Source organism: Silurus meridionalis, chromosome 24, assembly GCF_014805685.1.
Source record: "Silurus meridionalis isolate SWU-2019-XX chromosome 24, ASM1480568v1, whole genome shotgun sequence".
In the NCBI taxonomy this organism is placed as follows: domain Eukaryota; kingdom Metazoa; phylum Chordata; class Actinopteri; order Siluriformes; family Siluridae; genus Silurus; species Silurus meridionalis.
Window position 1 is genome coordinate 3,893,566 of NC_060907.1, and position 12,540 is coordinate 3,906,105.

The 12,540-nt window shown below is 41.9% G+C and overlaps 1 pseudogene; it reads left to right on the forward strand.

The window, feature by feature from the left end:
* The first annotated feature begins 281 nt into the window (after nt 1–281).
* On the forward strand, nt 282–6,251 carry LOC124378595 (annotated as a pseudogene).
* Nucleotides 6,252–12,540: the final 6,289 nt, after the last annotated feature.

Here is a 12,540-nt window from a genome sequence, read left to right on the forward strand (position 1 = left end):
GAAATTTGTCTACCCCCAAGGCAAATTAAAGTGGTTTAAAGCAGGGGTGTCAAATCTGGACTGCGGTGTAATTATATTTGACCCGTGAGATCATATCAGATGTGTATTAGAGCTGGCCTGCCAGTGTATAGCGCATACACCGCTAATACTACAAACCACAGAATGCTTTGTTAGTGCGTCGGCGTGTCAGTTGAGACCGCCAAGCGCCCCCTCCTTTTCTGTTGACAATCATTGGTATCCATGCTACCAGTCACCTTGGACAAACTTAATCCACCTCAAAAATGGCCAACGAAAACATGGAAAACAGGAGCTTTCAAGACAGGTGGGAGGAAGATTATCTGTTCACGAATGTAAAGGACAGACCTGTTTGTCTCCTGTGGGGAGCCACCATGGCTGTAACAAAAGAATGTAACATAAAAAGACACTAAAACAAAACACCACGACAAGTGCAAGGACCTGGACGTAAAGCAGAAGTTCGAAGAAAGGAGATGAAAGAAAGTCTGGTTTCACGGCAGACTGTGTTCACGAAAGTGAATTCACAAAATGAGGCTGCTGTAAAGGCTAGTTTTACTGTGGTAGCAGAGATTGTGAAATCGCCCTTTAATGAGGGCGAGTTTGTAAAAAAAGTGCATGGTTGAAGTTTGTGACATCGTGGGGCACATGATGTAGCATACTCCCTTGCTGTGGACGAGAGCAGCGACACATCTGATACTGCCCAGCTGTCAATCTTCATCCATGGAGTCGAGTCTGTGTGTTACAGAGGAACTTTTGGGATTAAAATCAATGCATGGCACAACCACTGGAAAAGAAATCTTTAAACAGGTATCCAATTGTGTAAATGAAATAAGGCTGCCTTGGGATAAACTCGTGGGACTGACGACAAGTCTTGTGCGGCCAAAAGAGTGGACTGGTGGGCAGGATTCCGAAAAAGATGCGGAACAACCATGCAGGTGAACTTACAGTTTATCCCTGCATAATACCCCAGGAAGCGTTGTGTGGCAAAAAACTGAAAATGGAGCATGTTATGAGCACCATAACAAGAGTAGTTAACTTCATCAGAACCAAAGGTTTGAATCACCGCCAGTTCAAGTTTTTTCTGAAGGAGTTTGGTTCGCACCGACGTGCCCTATCACACAGATGTGGGATGGCTAAGCCGAGGAAAAGTACTGAACAGATGTGAGCAGTTTGTGGAAAGAAAAAGGGAAAGCTCAGGGATAAACATTTCTGTGTGAGCTGGCATTTCTGTGTGACATCCTGAGCCATATCGATGTGCTCAACCTGCAGCTTCAGGGGCAGGGCCACGTCATCACAGACATGTACGCTGCCGTGAGGGCTTTTAAAACCAAGTTGTGCCTGTGGGAGACTCAGATGCTGCAAGGAAACTTGAGTCATTTTCCGTGCTGCCAAACAATGAAAGCGCAGATCTCTCCCGCCGTGTTGCCTAGTGCACAGTTTGTTGAAAAAGTTCGCCCAGTTTACCCGCCGATTTGCCGACTTTGAAGACAAGAAATGCAGATTTGAACTGCTCAGTAATCCGGTTGTGGTTGACGTGGAATCGCATCAACCAACCTCCAAATGGAGCTGATTGAACTCCAGTGTAGTGACACGCTCAAGAACGACTCTGTGGGTGCTCTAAGAAGAGATGCCAGGTATTCAAACTCGAGGAACTCGAAAGTCTACAGATAGAGAGACATAATAAGAAACGAATACCACTGATGTGTGTTTTATTTCCAATTGAATTTCTCATGTGTTTATAATATTAAACTTTGGTTGTTTCAGAGTCAATGTTTACGCAAAACTAAAGTTTGTTTCCATATGAAAAGGTTCAACATGACATACCTGGAGAGACGGAAAAACATGCACAATTGCAATTTTTCAATAAATATTGAGTTTGGCTCGCGACTTCATCCCAGTTTTTCATTTTGGCCCACTGTGATTTTGAGCTTGACACCCCTGGTTTAAAGTATCTTCAAGGGGTTGGATCCGGCTGAAAAGGAGAATGATGCTGTATTTTGTTAATAAAATTAAATTGGAGATAAATTCTTGGAAACTGAGTATAGTTTCATTACTAAATAAATCTCCCACCTGAAACCTTTTGTTGCCCAAATTTGGAATTCAGCATCACGTGTCCTAGGTGTTAAGTTAGTATTACCCCAAATAGGGGTAAGTTGTGATAACTGAAACCCCTCCAAGATGTTTCGAAACTTCATACCATACCACAATAGTATTTTTTGGATTGGATGTGGCTTTTTTTTAAATTTGGGTAGAGGTGCCGAGTACAAATACAGATCCAAGGGCAGTTATCGGAATGTACAGTACAGGCCTTGAAGTTCCTAAAGTTATCAGGGCATAAAGCATGAAAACAAACTGAGTTCTTCATTATTGAATGATTCATTAAACATATCCATCATTGGGGTTATCAATTTGTTGTGAAAGATCTTATATATGTCTATAGGCAGACTATCGGGGCCTGGCGATTTCCCACTACTCGCACGATTAATAGCTGCAGTCGAGTCGGCTTCTTCGATTGGTTGATCCAGTGCTTTGGAGTCTTCTTTCGAAAATCCCAGAGTCTCTCCCAAAAATGTTTTAGAGACACAAATATTCCCTGAGGGGTGATGATTTATAAAGATCTTCATGAAAGTTTTAAAAATCTTATTAATTTCCTGTTTAAATTCAGGAGTATTTTTTCTGAGAATTTCTTCTTTTAAGTCTTTGATACTTTGTTCAAATCATTTTAAGGGGTGGATCTATTGGTTTTTGAACTAGTAAGGCTGATCCCTAATAAAGGCCTTGAATGCCTCCCATCTTGTTGAAGCGGGGGTCTCTCAAAAATGTATCAATTTGGTTTCCTACAAAATGAAATTCAAGGTTATGTAACCATTTTCTGTTTGAACGCCATCTAGGTGGGTTTTTAACTGTTTCTCCAACAGTGTATTTCAGCGATGAAGATGCGTGATCAGATAAAACAATACTACTATATTCACAGTTAGAAATATAATCAATCAGGACTTTTCGAATAAGAAAATAGTCTATCATGGAGTAAGTATGAGAAAATAGGGACTAGCAAGAAAATTCTGTTTTTGTTGGATTGTAAAACCTCCAGATATTTAAAGTCCTTAATGTATTGATTTTCTATGTTCAAGTTCAAGTTTATTTCTATTGCACTTTTCACAATGGACATTGTCTCAAAGCAGCTTCACAGAATATTAGAATTGAAGGTAATGATGTGTTTATCCCTGATGAGTAGCCTGGGGCGACTGTGGAATGGAAAAACTCCCTAAGATGAATGAGGAAGAAACCTTGAAAGGAACCAGACTGAAAAGCAGAACCCCTCCTCATTTTGTAATTATAAATCTTTAAAACAATACAGAACACTGGAGAGTGAGAACTAACATAAGCACCGGAGTGTGTGATTATGAGTGATGTCCTTTCTACAGTTTTATACAGTCAGTTGACGTTGTGGAACCAGGAGCTCCTGAGCAACTCAAAAAATACACTATATTGCAAAAAGTATTGGGTCGTTGTTACCACAAAACTGGAGGCACTCGATTGTACAGGACGTCTTTAGATGGCGCTTTAATAACATTTTGCATTGACTTGAATTTGTGAACCCAAACCTGTTCCAGCATGGCAGTGCCCCTGTGTACAAAGTGAGCTCCTTGAAGATCTGGTTTACATGCTGTGGAGTGGAAGGAGGTGTGGCTTGTGTTATGCCAGTTTTAGAGGAAGAGGCGTGGCCTGTGTAGTGTCAGTCTGTGAAAAGAAGGCAGTGTTGTCAGATTCAGAAGTGGAGGTGTGGCATATGTTGTATCAGACTCAGAGAAGGGGCGTGGCCTGTGTTGTATCTGTCTCAAAGAAAGAGGCATGGCCTATGTTGTGTCAGTCTCAGGGGATAAAGGAGGCGTAGCCTGCATTGCATCTGTCTCAAAGAAAGAGGTGTGGCCTATGTTGTTTTAGTCTTAAGGGATAAAGGATGCTTGGCCTGTATTGTGTCAGTCTTAAAGGATGAAGGAGGCGTGGCCTGTAGTGTGTTAGTCTTAAGGGCGGAAAGAGGCGTGGCCTCCAGTCTTAATTAAGGAGGCATGGCCTATGTTGTGTCAGATTCAGAGGAGGAGGTGTGACCTGTGTTGTGTCAATCTTATCTAGTCACAGGAAACGTAATCATTGTGCAACTGCTTGTTATCGCAACCTCTTCACCGCTAGTGTTTACTCTGCCTATCGACATTTCTCGCATGCTCACGCGGACGCCCTTATTCTCTGACATACAATCATCTCGTCAATAGAGCTGAGCGGTTGAAGGTTAAGGGTCTTGCTCTGTAGCGTAGCGGCTCGATGGTGCCGCGAATCTGACTCCTGACCTCCCGATCAATAGACTCCCATCGTCTCACCGCCGTGCTCCCACTCATGCCGGATACACTCCGACCTCCTGTTTGGTCTCATGGAGTCTCTGCGTTTTTGCTTTTTTTTATTCCAGTAATTGTGTTTTCTCGTTTCTTTTTCCTCACGACTGAAGTTCCTTCACCTTGTCGGTGTTCACGTTCCTTACTTTGAAGACGTGAAGAAAGGAATCAAAAAGCAGACTTGTTTGGGCAAATGAGACTGAGTGCTGGATCCTGCTGCTAATCAAAAGGTTTTAATAGGATTCTGACACACACACACACACACACACACACACACACACACACACACACACAGCTTCATGAAGCATTATTAGATAGAAAGTGATTAAAAATGAATAAAAACACATCCCCACAGCTGTGAGAGAATGACATTTAGTTCTCATTTCTGTATTTTGCAAATAAACTATGACAGACTCGAAAACGAGAGAACATTCATTAGGACCTTGTTTTCTTTTCTCGTTCTTCTTTTCTTGATCGAACGCAAAAAAAGAAGACACGTAGCACACAATTAGCATGTAACGTGATTCTCGCCGCTCCTTGGACGTCCTTTTTTGCATGAAGCAATTCCCCATGCAGAGATTATGATGGAATTAAAACAGGCAGCCGAGAACGAGAGACTGTGGCTCGGAAAGAGGTGTGAAAATGGAGAGAGAGAACAAGAGAGAGAGAGAGAGAGAGAGAGAGAAAGAGAGTGAGTGGATGGTTACTGAAAATACCAAAGAAAAAAAACTTTCTGCTCTTCTGCAAACCCTCTTGAGGACCAATTAACACCTTTTAATATCTATCTATCTATCTATCATCTATCTATCTATCTATCTATCTATCTATCTATCTATCTATCTATCTATCTATCTATCTATCTATCTATCTATCTATCTATCTATCTATCTATCTATCTATCTATCTATCTATCTATCTATCTATCTATCTATCTATCTATCTATCTATCTGTGAGGCCGGATGTGTCCAGGTGTCACTGCTAAATTCACATGTGCACAGATCAGGCCTGTGGTGTCTCAGAGACGAAGGAGGCGTGGCCTGTGTGTCTGTCAGTCTCAGAAAAGGAGGTGTGGTGGTCTGCTCGACTGGTACCACCCTCACTCAGGGTAAAAGGTAAATATACGTCAAGGCTCTTCTCTGTTCTGCACCGAGGTGATGGAATGAACTTTCCCTAGATGTCTGAACAGAGGAGTCACTGGCTATCCTCAAGCAACGAGTAAAAACCTTCCTCTTCCTGAAACACTAGCACTTTTCCAGGTTTGCTTTCTAAGAAAAAATAAATAATAACAAAAATGAATAAATAAATAAAAATAAATACTCTCGCAGCAGTGTTATAGTCTGATTTATCTTAAATTTGTAATCCGTGGCCTGTGTTGTGTCAGTATGAATTAAGGAGGCGTGGCCTGTGTTGTGTTACTTTTATTTAGGGAGGCTTGGCCTGTGTTGTGATACTTTTAATTAAGGAGGCGTGTCCTGTGTTGTGTCAGTATTAAGGAGGTGTGGCCTGTGTTGTGTCAGTACTGATTAAGGTGTGTCCTGTGTTGTGTCAGTATTAAGGAGGCGTGGCCTGTGCTGTGTCAGTATTAAGGGGGCATGGCCTGTGTTGTGTCAGTACTGATTAAGGTGTGTCCTGTGTTGTGTCAGTATTAAGGAGACATGGCCTGTGCTGTGTCAGTATTAAGGAGGCGTGGCCTGTGTTGTGTCAGTACTAATTAAGGAGACATGGCCTGTGCTGTGTCAGTATTAAGGAGGCGTGGCCTGTGTTGTGTCAGTACTGATTAAAGAGGTGTGTCCTGTGTTGTGTCAGTATTAAGGAGGCGTGGCCTGTGTTGTGTCAGTACTGATTAAGGAGACATGGCCTGTGCTGTGTAAGTATTAAGGAGGCGTGGCATGTGTTGTGTCAGTACTGATTAAGGAGGCATGGCATGTGTGTATGTCAGTCTCAGAAAAGGAGGTGTGGCCTGTATTGTGTCAGGATTCAGTATGGCCTGGTTTTTCAAATTCCCATTTTATTGATCTTTCATGCAGATATTGTTTGGGAAGCTGAACTGAACTCTCCTGCGTTTGACATGTTTAGATAAGCTCGTTAATAACAGGCAGACGTGACAGATACGGCCACGTGTTGAAATAAATATCAGATTTTATCTCAAGTCACAAGAACAAATCAGATAGAAATCGGACATGTGACACGTATGGGGAATGATGACAAATTACACTGATGGGTAAGAAAGAAGGATAGACAACATCTGAGGCTCGAAGGTGGAAGTGTGTGTGTGTGTGTGTGTGTGTGTGTGTGTGTGTGTGTGTGTGTGTGTTAACCTTTTTTTACAATATGGCAAAAAGTTTCAAGAATACACACTTAAGACACACTTAGGTACACTAAAAATCGGACTTTTGATTTTAAATGAAAGAAATCATATTTTATCTAAATAAAATTTTGTAAAAAAAAAAATTGGATCCAGCTGGATCTTAAGATCGATCTTAATCTCGTATAGTTTTTTTTTTTGTATAGTTGATTTAAATTTTCGGTATGAATTGCAGTTCCTATTACTAAGCCGAAGGTGTTTTGTCTAACTTGTTAGACCCCCAGATGACGACCTGAGGATTTACGATTCATTTGTTTCACCTCTGTGCCGAGCTAAAATGATCTCAGACGGGCAAGTTTTTTTTCATGAGTTCAGAGTTTGCTTCCTCGACAACCTCTTGCTCCCAATCACCCCCCCATTAGCCGGAGTCAAACATAGCATGCACACGGGCAGGTGTGAAGCAGGACCCAGGATGAGAAACATACCTCCACAACCCGATACTCCACATGCCTGCCTTATCTGATCACTGCTGTCGTCATTCGCTGCTCATCAGCATTCTTTACACACACACACACACACACACACACACACACACACAATCACAGACACATACACACCGCTGGAGATGTGTCATATCTGTGAAACGTCCAAAACGAACATTTTTCACCTGGATGAATGACAGGTGGAGGAAAAAAAACTTCTGTGTATCTCATCTCTGCACATGACGGTTAAAACACACTCCCTTCTTTCTCTTTCACTTCTTTTTTTTTATTATCTTGTGTGTGTGTGTGTGTGTGTGTGTGTGTGTGTGTGTCTGTGTTTGTGTCTGTGTGTGTGTGTGTGTGTGTGTGTGTGTGTGTGTTTGTGTCTGTGTGTGTGTGTGTGTGTGTGTGTGTGTGTGTGTGTGTGTGTGTGTGTGTGTGTGTGTGTGTGTGTGTGTGTGGATGTGAGAAGTGAACTGCAAAGGCCTGCTTTTTCCTCCATCAATCACTAAAAAAAGCCCTAGACACACTGGTGACCCACTGTCCCTCACACACTTCTTCACAATTCTTCTGTATCTTCTTGTTACATTTTTCTTTAATCTAAACTGAATGTTTCTCCTGCATCTGACATGTTTAGATAAGCTCGTTGATGACGCGTGGCGTGTGAGAGACACCACTAGAGATACGGCTATGTGTTGAAAAGAATATCTGGACCAACTGGAAACAAGGTCACGAGAAACAGATTAGATACAAATCGTGACGAGGGATTGGACATTGTGTCACACGAAGGAAAGAAACCATGGTTGCAACCAAATTCTTGATTTGCAGGAGCCATGCGAGGGTTCAGCTCTGATGGCGAGGCTTAGATCAGCCTGAACTCTCGTCCTTCCTGCTTTTTGAGACATTCCTACCAGGAATGTCATTGTATTTTTTTTCCCCCTGAAGTATTTTCCAAAGTGTGTCGAATAAGATGCTGGGACTTCAGTCCAGCAACCAAATAAACACGTCCTGCTGAGAAAAAAGGCCATGTAAGGCGAGAAATTTACAGGACATCAGGACCTTAACACTTACCCACTACTTCACTAGTTAAAGCGAAACATGTGACAATTAGGACCCTCAGAGAAAAGTGCTACAGTGAGGAAAATAAGTATTTGAACATCCTGCTATTTTGCAAGTTCTCCCACTTAGAAATCATGGAGGGGTCTGAAATTGTCATCATAGGTGCAAGTCCACTGTGAGAGACATAATCTAAAAAAGAAAATCCAGAAATCACAATATATGATTTTTTGAATATTTATTTGTATGATACAGCTGCAAATAAGTATTTGAACACCTGTCTATCAGCTCGAATTCTGACCCTCAAAGACCTGTTAGTCTGCCTTTAAAATGTCCACCTCCACTACATTTATTATCCTAAATTAGATGCACCTGTTTGAGGTTGTTAGCTGCATAAAGACACCTGTCCACCCCATACAATCAGTAAGAATCCAACTACTAACATGGCCAAGACCAAAGAGCTGTTCAAAGACACTAGAGACAAAATTGTACACCTCCACAAGGCTGGAAAGGGCTACGGGGAAATTGCCAAGGGGCTTGGTGAAAAAAGGTCCACTGTTGGAGCAATCATTAGAAAATGGAAGAAGCCAAACATGACTGTCAATCTCCCTCGGACTGGGGCTCCATGCAAGATCTCATCTTGTGGGGTCTCAATGATCCTAAGGAGGGTGAGAAATCAGCCCAGAACTACACGGGAGGAGCTGGTCAATGACCTGAAAAGAGCTGGGACCACCGTTTCCAAGGCTACTGTTGGTAATACACTTAGACGTCATGGTTTGAAATCATGCATGGCACGGAAGGTTCCCCTGCTTAAACCAGCACATGTCCAGGCACTTCTTAAGTTTGCCAATGACCATTTGGATGATCCAGAGAAGTCATGGGAGAAAGTCATGTGGTCAGATGAGACCAAAATAGAACTTTTGGGTCATAATTCCACTAAACATGTTTGGAGGAAGAAGAATGATGAGTACCATCCCAAGAACACCATCCCTACTGTGAAGCATGGGGGTGGTAGCATCATGCTTTGGGGGTGTTTTTCTGCACATGGGACAGGGCAACTGCACTGTATTAAGGAGAGGATGACCAGGGCCATGTATTGTGAGATTTTGGGGAACAACCTCCTTCCCTCAGTTAGAGCATTGAAGATGGGTCGAGGCTGGGTCTTCCAACATGACAATGACCCGAAGCACACAGCCAGAATGACCAAGGAGTGGCTCTGTAAGAAGCATATCAAGGTTCTGGCGTGGCCTAGCCAGTCTCCAGACCTAAACCCAAAAGAGAATCTTCGGAGGGAGCTCAAACTCTGTGTTTCTCAGCGACAGGCCAGAAACCTGACTGATCTAGAGAAGATCTGTGTGGAGGAGTGGGCCAAAATCCCTCCTGCAGTGTGTGCAAACCTGGTGAAAAACTACAGAAAACATTTGACCTCTGTAATTGCAAACAAAGGCTATTGTACCAAATATTAACATTGACTTTCTTAGGTGTTTAAATTCTTATTCGTATCATACAAATAAATAGTTAAAAAATCATACATTGTTATTTCTGGATTTTTTTTTTTTTGTGATTATGTCTCTTACAGTGGACATGCACCTACGATGACAATTTCAGACCCCTCCATGATTTCTAAATGGGAGAACTTGCAAAATAGCAGGGTGTTTAAATACGTATTTTCCTTACTGTATCTACCCTCTTCTGCATACACGAATTTGCAGATGCCCCCCATCTCCCTAGAGTTTGAGGAGAGAGATGGAATGTGCCTCTCCCACTCCCAAAGCACAGTTATTTTGGGTTTATTTGGTTTGAGCAAAGCCTTAACCCTCTGTGTTTTAGGGTGCTGCATCATGGTTCACAGTGCACTCTGACCCCAGCTTCCTAACAGGTGTAACAAGTATAAAGCTAATTTCTTTTCTTTCCGGGATGCAGATATCTGTGGCATTAAACTTACAAACTTGCGTTTGCAACAAGTCTTAATTTATTCTTGGTATTTTAGTAAATCAAATTTGCATTTACAGTGTTTGGCAGAAGCCCTTATCCAGAGCAATTGGCAACCAAGAAGTTGAGGGTTAAGGGCTTTGCTCGGGAGCCCAGTAGTGGCAGCTTGGTGGTGCTGGGATTTGAACTTGTAACCTTCTGAGCCAGAGTCGAATGCCACCATTAACCACTGAGCTACCACATCATTTTAGGACATAATGATGATCATGACTTGGCAGATATCCTTATCCAGAGTGACTTACATTTATCTCATTCATGACAATTGAGCAGTTATGGGATTATGGTCCTTGCTCAAGGGGTCCAGGAGTGGCAGCTTGGTGTGGCTCGAAAACCCAATGGTATAACGACTGAAGTATTGACCCCCTCTAGATTCTAGGAGCAAATGGTTTCTATGCTAGTCTCTAGAGCAAAGTTAGGTGGCAGGGGTAGAAGGCTGGGTCAGGGGGTAGTGTTGTGGGGCAGTCTTAGGGGCAGATTAGCATCATAGTCGGGGGCAAGTTAGAGACAGGGTCCAAAGGCATCCAAAGAGTTAGATGGCATCGATAGGGGTTTTGAAAGGAATGTTAGGAAGCTGGGTTAGTGTAGGAAAGTGAGGTACAGAGTTAGGTTGAAAGTTTAGGGGGCATGATTTTACTGGTGTCACCGTGATTGACAGGAGAGGGATGGAGTGTGTCCCTTCATCTCACAACACAGGTTTGCTTGTATGATTCATGGATGTTGACATCTGTGGCATCTGACATGCGAACTCATGTTTGCCATGAGAATGCGGATTTGAATGAATATGAGTATGAGAATATATATATGAGATGAGTCACCATGATAGAGCAAAATTACATTCATTCAAAATTTACATTAGTTAAATATCAGTACTGAATTCATCAGGATATGAATCAAAAATAATATAGTTTTCCTGTAGGCACTTTTGTAAATAGTGTGTGTTATGTTTCATCAGATGTACATGGAGCTGCAATTTGTTGACCTTTAGTTCTTTATACTTTGTCACAATCACAGCTATGACATTTATTGAATTTATTTAATTTTATTTTATTGCATGCAGCTTGAAAGGAACAAAGGAACCATCTCATCAATCATCTGTTTAATGAGCAAAGACATGAGTCAGCAACTTTATGTGCAGCAAGCATGACCGCTCTATAACCCTCTGAACTTTGAGACACGGGTTCACACCATAAACAAGTGGCAGCATTAAACATTCAGGACTTCCTCTGTGTGTTACAACACCAACAACCATGTCTTCACAAAGCTCGGTTTGTGGGCAAAGGTCAGAGTGTTTGCATCTTCAGCATATGAAGACATTCTTTACAACTGTGTGCTTCAGATTTTCTGATAACAATTTGAACATATAGCTGGGATGGTCAGAGGTGCACATACTTTTTATACTTACTGCAATACCAAACAAATTTTGTTGTATCACTACAATAACAATAAAGTCTCTAAGTATAAAAAGTGTAATACCATCTGAGGATACATTGATGAACTGTCCAATGGAAAGTAAGCGCCTGGTAACTTTTGCACACTTTAGGATCTTGAAGGACGTTTCAAAACGCATGTTTCAACACTATCGCCTTCAAAATAGTCCCCTTGCTCATCAATACGGAGCTCCCAGCGTTCCTCCCACTTCTGGAACGTGTCCTGGAAGTCTTCTTTTGGATGAATCTTCATCTTCTGGGAGAGGGCGAAGTCTGCAAAAGCCAAATCTGGCAAGTATGGTGGGTGCGGAAGAACGTTGTTTCCGGTGAGAACCTCACGTGTGAGTAGAGCTCAGTGATAGGGTTCATTGTCGTCATGGAGCATCCCGTCTATGATGAAATCGCAGACGTGGTAACGTACGTGTTGAGAATAGCACCGTTTTCACAGCTCCCGATGTACTCAGGACGATGTCTTTTAGCACAATGATTTATGAAGTTAAAAAAAATTTTAATAAATCCATTCTGTTATGAGTAAGTAATATGTTTTCACTAGATTTACATGGTTCTTCGTTGTGTTTATTGATGAAACATGCCAGACTCTCAAAATAAGGGTGATCAGGTTGTGAGATTAGGAACAGACTGGCAACATTTTATAGTATATCATTATTTCCAGATGGTTACATCTGACCGACATATTTTATTTACACCCATGTGCTCACCAGGGGAGAAATCTGTCTTCTCAAAAAAAGAAGAAAACAAGTTACAAGAAAAAGACTGAATTCCTTTTACCAGCTGGATGTATATTTTCTCTGTAACCCTGATTTTTGCTGGCAGATCACAACATTGCACAAATAAATCCTGTTAGAAGTGAGGA